The sequence below is a fragment of the Nematolebias whitei genome, chromosome 21 (genome assembly GCF_014905685.2).
Source record: "Nematolebias whitei isolate Nwh7 chromosome 21, NemWhi1, whole genome shotgun sequence".
In the NCBI taxonomy this organism is placed as follows: domain Eukaryota; kingdom Metazoa; phylum Chordata; class Actinopteri; order Cyprinodontiformes; family Rivulidae; genus Nematolebias; species Nematolebias whitei.
The window spans coordinates 4,634,631-4,641,830 of record NC_056518.1 but is presented as its reverse complement, the minus strand read 5'-3'; positions in this window follow the sequence as shown (position 1 = coordinate 4,641,830).

Here is a 7,200-nt window from a genome sequence, read left to right as displayed (position 1 = left end):
CCCTCAGCAGACGCAGGACCCTCAGGCTGAGGTGTGGACCCCTCAGCGGACGCAGGAACCTGTGGTCTGGCTACTGCAGCAGGTTCTGGGCTGGCTGCTACAGGTTCTGGACAACATACAGGTTCTGGGCAACATGCAGGTTCTGGTCAGGCTGCAGGTTCTGGTCAGGCTGCTACAGGTTCTGGACAACATGCAGGTTCTGGTCGGGCTGCAGATTCTGGGTTGGCTGCTACAGGTTATAGACAACATACAGGTTCTGGACAACATACAGGTTCTGGGCTGGCTGCTACAGGTTCTGGACAACATGCAGGTTCTGGTCGGGCTGCAGGTTCTGGACAACATGCAGACTCTGGACAACATGCAGGCTCTGGTCGGGCTGCTACAGGTTCTGGTCGGACTGCTACAGGTTCTGGTCGGGCTACTACAGGTTCTGGGCTGGCTGCTACATGTTCTGGGCTGGCTGCAGGCTCCGAGCCCTTTAGTCCCACAGGGAGGGGGGGGGGCGGGGGCCCCCCCCCCCCCCCCCCCCGTGAGAGGCTCCCAGACTCTTCAGTGTGTGACGAGACAAAAATAGGATCGAGTTCAGTTTTTAGTTTCATGGCAAATTGAACGATCACCTGATGAACCGATGTGCTGAGCAGGTCAGGCTGGGAGATGAAGCTCTCTAGGAGTTGGTCCACCAGGTGTCTTGTAGTTTTAACTCTGTCTCTTGGAGTGATTCTGAGAATAATTATAGAGCCTTTGATGAGAGGATCAGCCACTTGGTCCTCTACAGAAGGCAGCTCAGGGATCTGGTCATCAATAGGAGCAGGAAGCGATTGCCCAACACGCTCCAGCTCCACAGGCTGGCCCCCCTTCGTCCACTCAACAGACGAATGGGGGGATGACTGCCCCCCCCCTGCAAAATTATCCCCAGTTTTGCAGGTTCTGACTGAGGAGAGCAGGCTGGAGGCTGGGATCAGGAGGAGGCGAAAACAAAAAACTCAGCCTCGCCGGGCCGAGTGCGAGGAACTGGACTTGCAGGTGATGCGGGCGGAAGAGCAGCGGACCGGTTCCAGTTGCGTCTTCTCTTTCCCTTCTGGTGGCGATGTGGGTGGTGTACAGGGGCGAACCAGAGTTCGTCCTCTGACTCGGCGTCCTCCCCTGATGTCCACCCAGAGCAGACTGGTGAGTATGAGGGACTGGACCTGGGTGCTGTGTAGTTCTTCTGGAGCTGATATCTTCGTCTCTCCTCCTGCAGTAGGAGAGGCGAAGGCAGAACTTAAACCGCCTGGCCGTGGCTTCTCAGTCCCAGGACGGGTCTAGTCCAAAAGGCACCGCACCAGATCGCAGCTCCCTCCATCTGGACAGGCTCGGGCAAAAACAGGTGAGCAGAGTCTGAATGAGCCTGCCTGCTGGGTTCAGGTTTTGGTCGGTTCGTACTGTCAGGGTTTCAAGGCAGATCAGGACAGGAGAACCCAGTTGCGCAGGCAGGACTCAGGAGACAGGCGTAAAATAAAATACTTTTAATAATAATAAATCAAAAGGCCGACATGGCAGCAAAAACTTACAAAAACAGATTCAGGAACAGGATTGAACAGGATCAGACAGGCAGGACAGGACAGGCAATACCCAACGACGAACCGATCCCGACAGGACTAACAGACAGACTTTATATACACAAACAGGACATGACACAGGTGATGATAATCAGACAATCAATACAGAGACACAAGGGAGAACAGACAGGGGAATGCCCACTAGATGGCGCCATCCCTACAAACAGGTGGCTCGTACCTGTTTGATTAGTTAAATCCAGGTGGTGACTTTTTTTTTGACCAGGCAGTGTATGCATAGCATTAAGGGAACCTCTTCCTCTATGATCTCTTGACTTAAATTCTTTTTTTTTTTTTACTCATTTTTTTGCACAAAGTTCATTTTGATATTGTTTTTTAAAAGTGTTTTCATTTCAAGGGTTCACTTATGTAATCGTCAAAATATACAGTATTGTTTTTTCTTCTTCTAAAACTAATAATAACATAATTTATGCAGAAATTAAATCTGTTAATTTAAAAATATGACAGGCTATTTCAGAATTATGAATTATTGGGTATGTTTACATGGACATAAGTAACCGGATCAAATGGCCGGTCGGAATAAAAGTGTGTCATGTAAACACTCCGTTCGGGTTATTTTTTGTGTATTCGGCGCGATCCGTTATAATTTGTGATCAGAACGAAACGGGTGGTTTACGCCGATCAGAAACCCGATCGGTGCGCATGTAAACGCTTGATCTGTTCGTTTTTATCTGATGGTGAAAAACTGACCTGACTGCGCATGTGCGACTTTGCCATTTCCGCCTGGCTAACGCTAATAATATTTGCATGTCAGGGAAGTAAAACTGGTCAGTGAGCGACACAACATTTCTACTAGAAACTTTTAAAGAGCTCAAAATGATTTAAATTACCTGTAGCTCAGTCAGGAAGTGCAATAACGTCTCCACCATCATTAAAACCTGTCGCGGGTCCATTTTGGGTGCTCAGGTTTGTTTACGTTCACCCGGAAGTAGAACTTCTTCTTCGGTGGTTTTTTTAAGGAGAGTTTACCACTCTGCGCATGTCAGTACTGCTGTTCAGAACAAAGTCCGCTGCATGTAAACGCTCATCATGAACAGATTGTGCCCATGTAAACAACACATTTGAATTATTCAAACAGAACACATTTCAATCCGGTCAAAGAATTCTGCGCATGTAAACATAGCTACTGTCTCATAATTGTGACTTAACATTTTAAATATATGACCTAGTATTTTTATTTAATAAATATAAGTTAGTCTCAAAATTCTGACTCAGCAGTTTAAAATTTGATGTGGCAGCTAATATTTATGACTTCTCTCATATTAACGTAGAATTTCATAATTATGACTGAACATAGCCATAGTTTAGCTTTTCATGATTGTGTAGCGTTAAGGGACCCCCGTCCTCTATGACCTCTGACCTTAAATTATTTTCAGTTACTGTTGTGCGCAAAATTTATTTTTGCTGTTGTTTTGAAAAGTATTCACACTCTCAGGGGTCACTCTTTGGCATCTAATTAGTTAGAGATGGATTGTTTTTACTTCTTCAAAGACGAATAAAAAACATGATTTATGCAGAAATTATTTTCATTGTATCATATCTAAATAATATATTAGCATCTCATAATTGTGACTTCGCATTTCATAAAGATGATTTAGCATTATTTAATAACTACCTAATAACTGAAATGTTATGTCATAATTTTAAGATTGTATCTCTTATTAGGACTCAACTGATGTTTTTTCTTCAGAGTGGAGTAAATAGGTGTTTCATTTCTTTTTCAATCATTCAAAAGTTTTGAACGGTTCAGATTTTTTTTGTTTTTATTTCTCATATATGTGGCAGCTGTCGAAACAAAGCCTAGCTCTGTGTGTGGTATGAGAGCACCATTTGGTGGCAGGGTGAGGACTGGCGGCCTGCAAGTTTGCCTCCTCACACAGGTCTGGATTGCCTGACTGAAAGGAGAGAAGTTCAGAAAGTGTTCGTAGGGGAAGTCACGGGTACATGAAAAGGGTTAGTGTCTTTCCAGGGGGAAAAAATCCAACCCCTTCCCGTTTGGAAGCCTCCTCTTCCTCCTCCTACTCTGTCTCCTCCTCCACAGTAAAAGCAGCACAGCTGGCAATTTACAGACACAAGTCTCGGTAAGAACCAAACTAATTGCTGGTAGTCCATTGCTAATTGTCTTTGTTTGATGGACAGCGGGAGTTTAGATTAACAACTGGATTATTTATTACTCTTTTGTCTGAGAGGCTTCACAGACATCATAAGGTAAGGAGGACTGACACATTTCAACATGGAGCTGGAATTTAACTGCAGTTGGAAACCTAGTTAAGTAAAAAAAAAACTTTCTGAGTTTTTGTTCTATTCATTGTTTTGGATTTAGGTATAAAAAATATACTATTGTGGTATGACTGTGGAACAGCTCTGTCAGAAGTATATGATAAAACTCTCCCTGCTGTATGTCCTAATTTTAAATAAGTTGTTAGGCTATAGAGGATGTTTAAATGTGATGAAAGCTACATTATTTTTTCAAAAGCGGTTCTGTTCAGCTTTGGGTTTTTGTCCCTAATTGTTAATGTTAATGGTAAGTTGTCCTGTGAGACACAATGCTTGTATCATTGTATTACCTGTAACTTGTTTCTGATTCAGTTACATAAAATCAAATTGTTAAATTAGTGCTTTGATTCAGGCTGAGTGCACAAGAAACGTGTGTGAGAAATGCTGCAGGTTATCTATCACCTGCTGCTGGAGCTGAAAGAGTGATAATGTTTTAATGTTCATCTGGAACTGAATAACTTTTGGAGTCAACCTCATTCAAGATGGCCGCCACAGCCAACTGACTTCTACAATCACAAAAATGGATTAATTCATTATGTTTTACAAATTATTAAAGTAAAATTTGGTGTGGTTTGTAGCTGGAAGTTTTCAACACAGACTTTGAGAGCTAGCTTTAAATTGCATAATGCTTGATCAAAACTGCTACACCTTTGTTTCTTCTAGTTGTGTTTTATTTGCCAGGAATTGTCATAATTTTCACACACACACAAAAAGTGCAAAAAGTACAAGTGATGAAAAACTGAAGCAAGAGACAATCTGAGTATAAACATGTCACACTTCCCTGCTTCTACAGATGTGTGATAAAATGTCCAACACTTGGTTACTAAGCACAGGGCAGCACGGTGGCACAACTGGTAGAGCTGCTGCCTCTCAGCGAGCAGGTTCCTGGTTCAAACCCCGGTCCAGGGGCCTTTCTGGGTGGAGTTTGCATGTTCTCACCGTGCATGCGTGGGTTTTCTCCGGGTGCTCCGGTTTCCTCCCACAGTCCAAAAACATGCATGTTAGGCTGATTGGTAACTCTAAATTGTCCCTAGGTGTGAGTGAGAGAGTGAATGGTTGTTTGTCTCGTTTGTCTCTATGTGGCCCTGTGATGGACTTGCGACCTGTCCAGGGTGTACCCCGCCCCTCGCACAGTGATTGCTGGACATGGGCACCAGCGACCCCCGTGACCCAAAATGGAATAAACGGGTAAAGAAAATGGATGGATGGATGGATGGATGGTTACTAAACAGTCATTTCAAAGCTGTGTAGTTCTGTTTGTGTTTTGTGAAGAAGATATGGTAAATGGTAAATAGACTGTACTTATATAGCACCTTTCTATCTTATTTCAAGATATTCAAAGTGCTTTGCACTACAATCTGTGTCCTCATTTACCCATTCATACAGCACTCTACTAGATCTCTACAAAGCTAATTGAACAAATCATTCTAAAGAGACTAATCAGTGCTTTATCATATTCATACACTGATGGGACACACATCAGAGGCTATGAGGGGTTCAGTGTCTTGCCCAGGGACACTTTGACATTTGACTGCTAGTAGATTCGAACCTCCAACTCTCGCATTGGAGGACGACTGCTCTAACCACTCAGCCACAGCCGCCCCATATTTACACAGTTTGCTTCAAATATAATGAGTCTTTTAAATGGATGGTTTCAACAGTTATTATAAACATGGTCAGAATTTACACTCCACTTCCAGCATGACTCAAACACATCTGCAGCCGACTAACCTTAAAAAACACATAACTGGCAGTTATACAGTAGTCCCTCATTTATCGCGAGTGTTCTGTACAAAACACCCCCCCACATAAGTGAAAAACCGTGGTGTAGGGATACAGTAGTCCAAGTTCAGTAAACTTTGTCATGTCATGTACCAGGCTGCAATCACACTCACTCATCACCTGTTAATCCCAACCTCCCTCCTTAAATAAACATTTTAAACTTAAATACTGTAATATTTTTAATAAACAATTCATACAGCATGGATTGTTTATTGAAAATGTTACAGTATTTAAATTTAAATAGTAGAGAAGAGAAGCACAGTAGGACAAAAACCTTTTTGTTGTTTTTTTTCCCTCCCTTGTCCTGTCCAGCATTGTGACACTCAGAATTATTGTCTGAGTGTCAAAGTGATGCCCAACAGATTTACTTTCACAAGCAGAGCATTATGGCTGGCCTTAATGCTCCACTTGATATATAAATAAAACTTTATTAGAATTTGCTTTGGGTTTGTTTCAGATGTAATGGATATGGGGATGAAAAACATAAGAAAACAAAGCAGAAAAGTGGGAGAAGGGTTAAAAGGTAAAGAAGGAGATAGGAATAGAGGAGAGAGAGAGGTATAAAGAGAACACAAATCAGCATCATTGAAGTCTGCCTCTAGACCTGCGGAAAAAAACTAAACAAAAAAAAAAAAAACAACAAGAAACCACAACAACAAACAACACATATAATGGTAAATGGACTGTACTTACATAGCACCTTTCTATCTTATTGAGATACTCAAAGCTCTTTACACTACAATCTGTGTCCTCATTTACCCATTCATACATCACTCTAATAGATCACCACCGGAGGGGAGCACGACAGGGGGAAGTTGACCCCACATTAAATGCGGGGCCCAAATTGATCCAAGAGGGGACCACCCAAAACCCAACCCAAGACATAAACAGGCACACACAGGCCGTCCATGCACCCCACCCACGCGACAGCAACCGCAAGCCAGCCCCAGGCCGTGGGCCAGAGCAGCAGGGAGCAGCTGCTGAGGAAGGCTGGCCCAGCGCACCAAGGACCAGGCATCCCAAGAGCCCAACACCACAGGCCTGGAGAAGCCCCGGCACGCCACCTACGCACCCTCCCATACACACAGCACCCCCCACTGCTAATGTCACACCAGGCCGACCAGCCAGCGCTCCGTCAAAGCAAAGCCACGCCCCTGATCGCCACTATACACCACCAACGACCACACACACACACAACCACAGCCGACCCCCCACCGGAACCTGGCAGCTACCCCAGCCAAAGGACTAGCCATCACAACCAGGAACCTTGATCAAAAAAATCCGAACAACCCAGGGAGAACCGGAGCACTGTCCCTACCCCCAACCATGCCCCAAGGCTCAAAGCCCACCCACAGCCCAGAGCCCAACCAGGCGGCCTACCCCCACCCTGCCCCGACCCCAAATGTCAAATGGAGAACAGTGCCCGTTCACCCCCCCAACCCTTGCCCAGAATCCTAAATGTCTACATGTTACATATGAGAGTGGGCACAGGTCCCGGAAGTGAGGATGATTACACATCCCACCA